Below are 11,919 nucleotides of genomic sequence, written 5' to 3'. Positions count from 1 at the left end.
ACGCAACTAAATTATTATAGTTGGCATGAACTTACACGTCTTAGAATCTATTCAAGCCCGGAGAAATTGCAAGAAGGGAAGCTGCAACTTCTGCGTTTGTGATCATAGAACAATGGCGCTGACCATCTGCGTGAAGTTTTCTTTTTTTTTGACAGCAGCAGAGTTTGCTGATCTGGTGCTCATTTGCCCGTAGCTTTCGTATGCGGGCAAGCGTTTCATAGGAAATAAAATCTGGAATTACATACGTCCAGATGGGTGCAGACGTTATTGCGATTAGCGCTGAAGCAAGGTATCGACACACCGTAGGACCAGCCCCGAAGCGCGTCATGTATGCGGCACGTATGCAGCCCGACTCCTCTTTCGCGCTTTTTTTTTAAGGGGACTCTGTGCCATCCGGTGCAGAGTCGTGTAGTGACGTGTAGTGCCTGCACCAATATATCTTTAGAGAAGACGGTCCGCAATGGTATATGATGCCAGTTTGGTTTCACCCAAAGCCGGAGAAATTGAATTTTTTTTTGTAATAGAAGAGACAGCGCATGCCCTGAGACAGGCACCCAGTGATCCAAGTTGCACTGAAAGGGGTCCATTTAAGAGGGGCACGTGCCCTGCAGCGTTACCCAGTGGCCAAAATTTACATGGGAAGGTTCATTCAAGTTCGGCACATACCCTGTCTTACTTCGTTGCCTGTTGAAAAGTTGGCATCAAAGAGGTCCATTAAACACCGGCACACACGCAGTTCCACACGCCAAGTTCCACACATCAAGTGCTGCGTACACATTGCCAGTAACCATGTACCCAAGTTGATCCGACGGTTGCTTTCGAACCCGTGTCTCTCAGCACAGCAGCGCTACCCATTCGTCCACGTACGAATGGGTAGCGCATTCTTTCGTCAGTACTTTGGTCACTACTTTGGTCACTACCCAGGGACCAAAGATGGCGGGAAAACCGTTAGGGATATATTCAGATAGTCAGCCCTTAGCAAATTCGGGAAGTACCCTAAGAATGCTAATCATAATAAAATCGGCAGATTCCAAGCTTTCATTGATGTTTTCGCAAATTGAAAAGCTATACATGAACAACCCGGATATAATTTTGCAGCTGCCAATGGTATTACAACAATGTGACGATAACGTCATGATGACTATGGTTTAGCATCGCTCTATTAATGTTGGTGGATTGGCCATCATAGAACTAGGAGGGCCTGACAAGTGCGGCATGATGGCAGTCGCATGACGAAGATGGCATGCCGATGTCTGCATGACTACAAAGGCGTCATGACTGCATAACAAAGGCGTAAAGAGGAGGTGATGAGGACTAAGACGACGGCATGTGACAAAAGAATGACGAGGAAGAAAGGACACCAATAAAATGACGAAGAAATACGATTGAATGACGACAGTTGTCTGACGACAATTGAGTGATGATGACCGAGTGACAATGGCAGATTAATGAGGGAACCACGATGGCCTCAAATCCATGTCACCGCGACGACGGATTAGCAACAACTGTATGACGATGACGAGACGCCAACGATTGCATCATAACGACGGGGTGACGATTGTACGACAATGATATTGGCGTGACTACAATGATGTGAAGAACACAGTGTGTCACAAACAAATTAGGACAATGGAGGGGCGAAGACAGAGCGGTGGTGATGGAACAATGACTACAGAAAAGTAGTGAAGGAATATCGACAACAGATTGACGGCGCCAAGAATAACGATGACGGATTGATTGCAAAGGAATGACGACGATTACGACGTGGAAAATGGAGCGCGTTTGTGTTGTAGCCCACGTCTACGCTTTCGTAGATCATGTGCCTCTTCGGCCTCCTGGATTTGCGCAGCATCCGGTACTGGTGTGCACTTTCCCCGTGTCGGTAATCGTGCAAGACAGCCGACAGCCCCGACACATACTCAGTGGCAAATACGCGTTGACCCATCTCGTCGTTCACATGAAGAAGAGACAGCCTTAAAGGAACGCCTGCGCTGTGCCAAGTGGGCTGCGCGAGCATCCTTTCACCCGCATCAGCCATTAAAGACGTCGCCAGGCTTCCTGAAGTAAAATAATGGACAATTATTATGACTATTACCACCATCGCCAAGACATGCTTTCACAAAGGCGCAGAGAAGGACAGGAACACAGCTAAAAGTGCAGCATGTGCGCAGTCTCTGCAAGCCCACACTTGCAGTCATCATTCGGCAGGATGCGTGATGTATTAAAAGCCAACAAAAAGTGACTTTCGCCAATTCTGTGCCTGTCATGCATCTATCAACAAGGGGGCGAGCGTTGCTAGTGAAAGCCAGAGCAGAGCTCTCTCGGACCTCCGCACCGGCGTGATAAACATGGCGTCTTCGACAGCTGCATTGGGGACTACTGGAGGCCTCATGTTGCCCCTGCATGGATCCAATTCTCAGCAGCAGCCCAAGGCTGTAGCTACAGATGCCGCTAAAGTGTACTCAAGATGGTTAGCACATTGTAACGGAGTGCTAATCTATCCATTTAACCACGATCGCAAGGGAGGTGCACCTGACAGAAGTTCAGGTGCTCAGAGCTGATTAGAACGCCAACTGGCCAGCGTTTGAGATATAGAAGAGATGTTCATAGTATTGGTGAAAAAAAGCTATGGATACATGCAGCCGGGTCAAATGCAGCCGGGTCGAACAGGCATATGAAACATTACAGTATAATCTAGAAATAGGCAAAATGTTCGACTGCAATAAATGCTTTAAATACTGATCAGCTCATGCAGGTAAGATGAGTATTTGTGGCGGCACTCCATGTACTCAAGCACTGTGTTCTGCAATCGCGAAAGGCCCCTGATTACCTCCTTATCACTATTGTCCCCTAGCGCAAAGACTATTTACCAAAACCATTATGTCGCCGCTCTCCCGGCGAACTGCCTCAGTACTGTACTGCACATTTATGTACAGGATTCCTGTTAGCCACTTGTGTACATTGGCGCGAAAAACAAAATACAACAGCATTGAGCTTTGGAGAACTTAGGAGAACCACACTGCATTAACAATGTGGTTCAATTTCTTTATAGTTATTTAGTTAGCTATTATTTGTTGCTAAGTATTCAAACGACCACTTCCCCAAAGGAAATACAAAATGTTTCCGTGTACTGGACGCGCCGCGATCCGCCCACATTGTGAAACATTACCTTCTCGCAATACCAGTAGCCTTTAAATAAGTTTTGTCTTTGGGTTCAACCGCTACATATGTTTTTTTCTTCTTATTTAAAAAAGTGTCATGACCTGTGCTACCCTAAACCAAGATTTAATTATTCTCTGATCACCGCAATCTAAAAAAAATGCAGAATGCTTCATTCTACCACCCTGAATTTTCTTTAAATGAATTTTCGAGTGCCTCGGAACTTGTTTATACACATTTGACACATTTACCGACAGGGGATAGATTTAGAGATAGAAAGGCGATAGATTTAGGGAGTAAGGAGTGGCAGACTTTCTGTGTGATCGGAGTGTTCATATGCGCAAATTGTTCTTCCCCGTAAGTACACATAGGGACAAAAAGAACCGCTGTACTTCGCAAAACCCAATATCTTGCATTGCGTCCCAGTGCCATCGAAAACATTACCGTTTTTACCCAAGCGAACATTCGTACTTTCGTCACTACTCAACAGACCGCAAACAATTGTCTTTGCGTGCTTATTATCCTTTATCACACGTTCTTTGACCACCTAAACAAATTATATTTGGCTAATGATAAATCTGCGGAATGTCCTCGGTTTCAGAACTTGCAGCAGTGGTTAATACGTTTTCATTGAAAACATCCATGAAAATTCAGAACCTTCTGTTTTTGGTGAAGCTTGGAGTGCTTCTTGCTATCATCGCTACTGGCATGGTGTGGTGCCTGAAAGGTGAGTTTTTTTATCACCGTATGCTCATCTGAGGAGCATTGTTTGAAAATTGCGGACGTGAGAAATAGTAGCAGAAAGGGTGCGATAGAAATAACCAAATAACGATACAGTCGCTCCAATAAATGTTGCAGGCAAAGCAGTATCGTATAAAATATGGGAGTGTTCTTGATCCTGTGGTGCTCGCAAAGTGGACCAAACATAATTTTTTTTGTGACCGATGGCCCCTATGTGCTGCGGCGACTGAAGTTATGATATGCAGCAGTTTACCTATTGGAGGATTGCACTGAAAATAATGAGCCGTTACTTTTTGTGCGCAATAGTAAGAGCGCACAAGGAATAGTGCATTGTGCTGCGTGGTGCCATCTATTCTGCAATCCCGAATGACCATTTTACATAAAGAGATTACGCAATCAAGCCACCAGTACACTAAACAAGACAACAGCAAAAGATATCTCGTTTCGTCAACGTGTGGTGATAGAACTCCTCTTGAAAGGGCTAGTTTCAGACGAACTATTTCAAAGAGCTAGGCTTCAGCTTGCGCATGGCGAAGTCAGAATGAACTTGAAGAATGTAAGGAGAAGGGTCCGCCATTTTAAAGAGCGAGAAGAGCACTGAAGACCGGCATTGGTCGCACTCGGACCGGCGCGACACAATCTAACAAGGAGACCGGCGATACGCTGCCCAAAGAACACAGGCGAGTACTAAATGGCGCAATACCGAGAATGCTTAAAACAGGGCACATTGCGCAGCTGGAGAAGACAGAAATTTTCGTTTACCAGCAAATAAATGCTGATCGATGCGTTAAAACACTCGAGAATGTGTGTCGCTCATTTCGCGATTTGTCATCTGCAAAAGAACAAATTGAGCTTCCGGCACGACCAATGCGCCCTCACACGCATCGCCTAGTAGAGTTGTGGCGTCCCGATACGGCCGTGCGCATTCCTTATGTGCTCCCCACGAGGCAGCCCCTTCATCAGCGCCCGCCTAGACCCCGTCACCGACTGTGACGCGTAAACAAAGAAACTCACGACCGAGGCGACAACAACCGCAGCGCCATCCGTGGAAGCGGTAACGACCGCGAAGGCCGGTCTCGTCACCCTGAGAAGCACACCGTTACGGAGAGCAAGGAACCAGTGTCGGCGGCTTTCAGGAAAAGAGCGTGAACCCCTGTTTCCAGATTGTCTCGTCATTATTTCGTAAGCGGGTTCGAAGAGTAGATTTACATCAGAGAAGTCCAGCAAGGTAGTGCGACCATTGGTGAGATCTTACGAGGAGTTCGAGCGTTATGATTGGACGAGACACACTCGTCAGATTCCCTCGTCTAGTTATTTAGGGTAACGGACTGTTTTAAAAGCGGACAGCTTTGGTGCAACGATGCGCGTGCTGGCATGACTGTACTCAGAGGTGTGGTAAGCTCGTGCATTTTGAAGTGCTCCTACATGGGGTTTATTCCCACATCTGGAACCGGTTGCGTAAGCATGTAACATGAACCAGTTTCTCCTTTCCTTCAAGCTCCCGAGCTGACCTCCTCATCAACACGCAACTCTCGGCGATAGACACGGACGATAGCGTGGGCCCGATTAGCCAGCTTAGTGCGACGCGCTGGTATAGCGCAGGCCACCTACCGTGCTTTAGGCGCCCCGGCGGCGTAGGCAAGCAACCCTAATAGCGACTCCCGAGTCCGAACCACGGACCCCAGAACCGGAGCCCACCAGTGGGAAGCGGGTTAATTCGACGCCCGCCTCGAAAAGGATCAAATGCGAGGCTGACAATTCAGCACGCGAGCGGCGATCCGTACAGCTCGTGGTCGCCGTCTCTGCAAAGCTGGAACAGAGTTCTGTTCGAGGGTTATTTTTAAGTTTTTCTGTCAGAGTCTAAAAAACACAGTGGCAACCTTTCCCTTTCAGTAACTCAGCGTAACACTAAGGAAAAAGTTGCTCATTACTTTCAGTGCGACCTTCATAACTTCCGGATTTTAAGATATTCGCACCCAACTATGACCTGCAAATTATGAAGCAGGTATTGGTACGTCCTTCCAAACAATTTCGAAGCCCCCGACATGTTCCTCAGTAAGCGAAAGTCAGCATGTGCAAAATACACGTACATTGATGCATGGTAGAGTTCCGCGCAAATTGTACGTAATTAAGAGGAAGCTTCAGCTCGGGCCCAACTCCGACGCGGCCTATTCAAATACATGTAAAACGCAAAAACGTTTTTCTCAGATAACCCCTGAGCCAATTTTAACGAAATTTATTGCATTTGAGAGAGAAAGCTAAATTCTAGTGACTGTTGGAAGCAGAATTTCGATTTATGGCTTGAATTTTCTTAAAACGTTTTTCAAATATTTGACCGTTTGAAAAAAAAATAGAAGCATGAAGTTTACAAATTCATAGCTCCGCATCGAGAACTGATATCGTGGTTCTGTAAACGGCATTCATTAGATCATTCAAAGCGGACAAACTCGATACGTCATTTTACATTTTACGTGAATTTGTTACGTTGGTTACAAGGGCTTTGCAAAAGTTGTATTTCCCTATCATAAAATTTCTTTTTATATTCGTGTGTAACATACTAATTTTGTCCGCTTTAGATGTACTATTATATTCAATTTACAGAATTGTATTATCATATTTAGTTGTTGAGATTCAGAGTTGTAAACTTGATAGTTTCGTTTTTCGAAAATTTAGAATTTTTCCAATTTTTAATAAAAAATTCACAACCTAACTCAAAATTTCGAAACCATTATTCACTAGATTTTAAGTTTTTCTTTTGAATACAATAAACCTCGTCAAATTTGGTGCATTGGTTGCCGAGAAAAACGAATTCTCCTTTTACATGTATTTATATAGGAGCACTCGAGCTAAAGCTTCCTCTTAATGCACGTGCGTATTAGGCCTCACGTACTTAATGAAAATAATAAGGATTAGCGCACATTAAAAGCTATGATTGACACGCCTTCGATGTTTCGTTGTATACAAGCAACATCGCCATTTTTCTCTCGCGTGTTTCCCTTCTTGATCACCTGACAGTACGGGCACACAGCACCGAATGCATTCAAGATGGATAAGGAATATTGTTTTGAGGGCAAGATAAATACGAAAAGGCGCAAAATATTCTTACACTGTACGCGATCACTAGACCACCGCTAAATGGTCATTCCACAAGTAGTCACTACCTTACGATGTACGCGTTTTCTTAACCATGCCGCGGATAATAGCCCGCTGGCTTTATCTTCAGAATGTGATCCGACTTGACCCAATATTTTTCTTTTTCTTCCGCATTAGCCCCATACCTGCTTCGAAAGTTCACTTTTGGCACAAGGGCTCCAACTGTAGCGGTTCTGCAAGCCTTTGTCGTTGCCATGTACACCGGGTCCGGAGGGTAAAGAAACGTTTCCTTACTCTCCTGGTTCCTTACCTTTTTTGCGCTTACCGTTACGTGAAAATACGCTACCACGTGATGGTGTTCATGAAGCCTACGTTTCTTCTCTTTCTGTGCGCGACAGTTCCATGATCACCTGCATGGCGGAAGAGATGTCCAGCCCTTCCCGGATAATACCGAGGTCCCTCCTGGGCGGTGTCTTCTTGGTCACCGCTCTGCAACTTCTGACGAATGGAGCGTACTTCGTCGTCCTGAACCACGAGTCGTTCGCCGCGTCCGAGGCGACTGCCGTCACCTTCGGGCGCGCAGCCTGGGGTCGCGTGGGCGAGTGGCTGGTGCCAATCGCTGTCTGCGTCAGCACCTTTGGAACAATGAGTGCCTCTTCTTTCAGCAACAGCCGACTCATCATGGCGGCGGCGCGCAGGAAACACTTGCCCGCGCCCTTCGGCCTTATCACACTGCGCTCGTCACTTCCGGTTATAGCGATAGCGTTCAGAACTTGCCTAGCCGTGGTGATAACCGTCTTTGGGTCGGTCGCTTTGTTAGCCAAGTGCGCTATGGTAATAGTATCCACCATAAACGTGCTTGTCATGTTCGCACTGCTGAGGCTTCGAGTGACGATGAAGGACCTCGTGAGGCCAGTAAAGGTGCCCACTTTCTTGGTACTGGTCAACATTGCGATCGAGTTGTCCATGGCCCTGACGCCGTTTGTTGGTGGCGCTGGTGTTCCGCTATGCCTGTCGACGCTCGGGAGCATTTTGCTCGGTTTTCCCGCCTACGTTCTTGTGAAACTTTCTTACAAAAGCCGTTTCGCTGCGTCTTTTTATAAGACTCTACAAAAACTGCTTCTGTGTGTACCGTGCGCTGATGCTCTCCCCCAGAATGAGGAAAGTCATCGGGAGCTTTTAGGTCCTCGTAGGGAGGTAAAGCCATGATCGTTACGATTTCACGTAGTGCGGTGAAATGCCGCACCACATCTTGCGCACTGTGTTGAAGGCAGCTTTGGGACGAAATGTGTCCTCGGCTATTTTAGATGCGTATTTTCATACGAGATGCTAATACTTTCATTGCTGTTACCAACCTTACAACACTAACCAATGAGAGAGAGAAAGGAAGGCGAGTAAAGGCAGAGAGCTTAACCAGACAAGCTTCCGGTCTGCTACCTTACACTTTGGCCAACGGAAAGGGGGCAATAAGAATACAAACGAGGTAAAGAGAGAACATATAATGCACACAGGTGGATGCACAGAAGGGGCTACAAACTGTAACGCATTAAAGAAAAGCACAATAATATGATGTGTTTGCTTTAGCTGCACCAAATTTTCAAATATTGCCTATTTCGGTTACAAAAATTCTAGCCATTGATCTTAAGTACTGGATGAGCCCGCCATTACTTCTACGATAGCTCGATATGCTTGACTGATTAATAAACATAAATACGCTCATTACATTTTTATTATTTACTTTACAGCACACGCTTCAACCAACTAATCGTAGCTAGTGATTTGCAAACTATATCGACTTGGAAAAAATGCTAAGGACTACACCGGTTTCGGGATATCCGCCGTCAAACTTTCAGTAATAACGCAGTGTTGGTTTTTTTTTACGAAAGCGCTGTTTTATGCATTTCAGCACAAAGATACATGGAATGCCAATGCATTTCGTCGGACATTTTGAAAATGTATGTCTCGGAACTTATATAGTCTTGAGAAATCGTTCTATATAAGTGCATACGCTTTGCGAACTCACGGAAGCCGAATAACTGGCCATCGCGTTAGCCATCCAGGAAGGCCAACACGCAAACAAACCACTGACAATCCACACGGATTCCCAGCAGGCCTGCCGCAGCTTCCAACAGGGAAGAATCAGAAGACCTGCTGCACAAGTCCTAGCCCAAATACCCAAGGAGGGCACGAAGAACCTCACCACCCAATCACCTGGATACTGGGCCATGCTGGCATGACGGGTAACCTACAAGCCGGCCGAGCCACCGGACGCTTCGTAAATAACGGATCACTCATCACGCCGACTGCAGAAGACTCGGACCCAGTCTACGTTGAGTATACAGCCATTCTGAACTATCACACAGGGTGTCGCTTGCGAGATCCCCAACGCCATCGAGGCCTAAAGATGGAGGCTGCCGCTGCTGGGTGCTGGGGTAGGCTCCAGACGGGCACTTACACGAACCTACACGTATTACATCGCAGCATACACCTCACAGGCTACAGGGACGAATACCCATGGTGCGGGCCGCATCAACCCTATACCAAATTACGTGGGAGTGCACGCTACACAACATGGAGGCACTGCTGTCCAGCTCTGCCCTCAATGACCAGCTCAAGCTGATCCACATAGCGGAGATGGCAAGAGCTAGCGGAGCCCTGTACTTGGGGTCCTGACCGTTAGCGATGCCTCCTTCTGGCGCCACCCACAAATACTCTGATAGTTCTCTCGATGAAGGCATCTCTCTCTCTCTTTTTCTTGCAAACGTATGGGCCATAATTCAAAATTTGAAATATGTGTCATAACGTAAATAATTGACAAGATAATATGTGTGATTATGGTAATTATTAATTCACAATTACTATTCCTCATAGGGGCCACCTCATCGAATAATTCATATCAAGGATTAGAAGTGTCCTTTGGGCCACAGACATTTTATTTGTTTAATTTGGTGCAGTTAAAAAAAAACACCTGGTATGCAATGCAACCACTCAATGCAAGGTAACCAACCAAATGCTTGGATTCCTGCTTTGGTTTCATTTTCATTATGAAGAAAAAAACAGCACGAGAAAAGGACAAGTGAAAGGGCAAGGACATATTGCCGTCCTCCTCGCTAGTCCTGTTTATCGCGCTCTGTATTTAACTTCTATTTTTTTGTGATGATAGCTCACCAACTAGCTAACCTTTGTACTCCGTTCTATTTCAGTCATTTCGTTTTGATTTATTTTGCTGGTAATGGGAAATTTAGAAACGACTTTGGCAACTATGAAGAGAAACGAGATCATTTTGTGTGTGTGCGTGTGTGTGTGTGTGTGTGTGTGTGTGTGTGTGTGTGTGTGTGTGTGTGTGTGTGTGTGTGTGTGTGTGTGTGTGTGTGTGTGTGTGTGTGTGTGTGTGTGTGTGTGTGTGTGTGTGTGTGTGTGTGTGTGTGTGTGTGTGTGTTTGTGCCTTTGTTGCCTCCTGTGTCATTTATAGCCACCAGTTACTCACGTAATGCTTGCAAGCGTGACTGTTTGTGCACAAAAATAACACTTTTTTATTTTCTTTCATTCGCATTATTAACCGCTGAATAAGTGATTTGTACCATCTGTGTGCTCGAACCTAATTGTGCTACCTTTCTCATAACTTGCACATTTTGTAACTTATGAATATTATTTAGGTTTGGTTATCTCATCATGCATTGTTCTCCCGCTTCGTTTATGTAATGCCATAAAGGGTCTGTAGTTAAAAAACAAAGAAAGAAAAGATAAGAAATATTCCATTGCCAGGTTCTCTATAGAAAGAATAAAGCGCTAAGTGAATAAGAGGTTGGCAACATAACTCCGGAAATAAAGCACTTTTTTCTAACGTGTGGGCAATCAATGATTACACAAAAAACAAGCAGCACAGAAACAATAATAATAATATTTGGGGTTTTACGTGCCAAAACCACTTTCTGATTATGAGGCACGCCGTAGTGGAGGACTCCGGAAATTTTGACCACCTGGGGTTCTTTAACGTGCACCTAAATCTAAGCACACGGGTGTTTTCGCATTTCGCCCCCATCGAAATGCGGCCGCCGTGGCCGGGATTCGATCCCGCGACCTCGTGCTCAGCAGCCCAACACCATAGCCACTGAGCAACCACGGCGGGTAGCACAGAAACAGTAAACAGTACTTTTTTATAGTTCCAGTGACGGGGTGTAGACGCGTACACAACTTCACCAACAAAACCTAAAAAAAATATAAGAAAATGCACAGAAACGAAGCGGTGCTTTCTACAGTTTCTGTGACTACACAAAGCAAAAGAGCATGAAGAACTTCGGAATTCCGTTACGAGAAATTGATCCGTCCAGGTCTATCAAGAATGTGCAACCCACACGGAGAGATAGCCCCCCCCACACGTACGCTTGCGAACACGCGCGAGCTCGCGTCTGCGTGCCCACGCATGCGCAGAGGGTCCAGAACGGCTAGTATGCGTCCAAAGGCGGCATGATCCCGGTGAACAACTCCCTTATCACGCTCTCGGCCTGCTACTCGTGGGCGCGTCTTACTAGTGCTTGGCCAGCGTGGCTACGTAGCTAGGGGCGTGGTAGTAGCATAGAGGAACACAGTGAATGACAAGAGCGGACGCTTGAGCCATTTCACCGCCGAGTTAAGAAGCTGCGCCGATTACGCTAGGTCGCAGAGCACATCGATAAAGAATGTGGGTGCGGCTGCGGCCGTGCTAGCAGCTTGACAGACAGCACGACACAACACGTTCGAAACCAACTGAGGCTCCATCGCCGGGCCCCTGGCGTCGGTATTGCGTAAGATGCGCCTGGGGATAGTTGTTCTGTTCTTCTGCTAGCGTCTGACTCGATTGCTTCGTCGCCATTTCATGGTAAGCCCACAGGAAGTTCTTTTGCACGTTGTCAAAGACTTCTGTTAATATTTCGTTACACCACTGTT

General features: G+C 46.2%; 1 protein-coding gene across 1 annotated transcript in view; it reads left to right on the top strand.

Moving 5' to 3' along the window:
• Positions 1-11,699: 11,699 nt before the first annotated feature.
• LOC142564465 (b(0,+)-type amino acid transporter 1-like) overlaps positions 11,700-11,919 on the top strand; it is a 33,151-nt gene continuing 32,931 nt past the window's right edge. Inside the window, exon 1 of the mRNA XM_075675475.1 lies at positions 11,700-11,851. The gene's annotated coding sequence lies outside the window, so the exon portion shown is untranslated. The remainder of the gene's footprint in view (positions 11,852-11,919) is intronic.

This window comes from Dermacentor variabilis, chromosome 11 (genome assembly GCF_050947875.1).
Source record: "Dermacentor variabilis isolate Ectoservices chromosome 11, ASM5094787v1, whole genome shotgun sequence".
NCBI lineage: Eukaryota > Metazoa > Arthropoda > Arachnida > Ixodida > Ixodidae > Dermacentor > Dermacentor variabilis.
The sequence above is the reverse complement of the archived record's forward strand: the minus strand, read 5'-3'. Positions and strand labels throughout refer to the sequence as shown.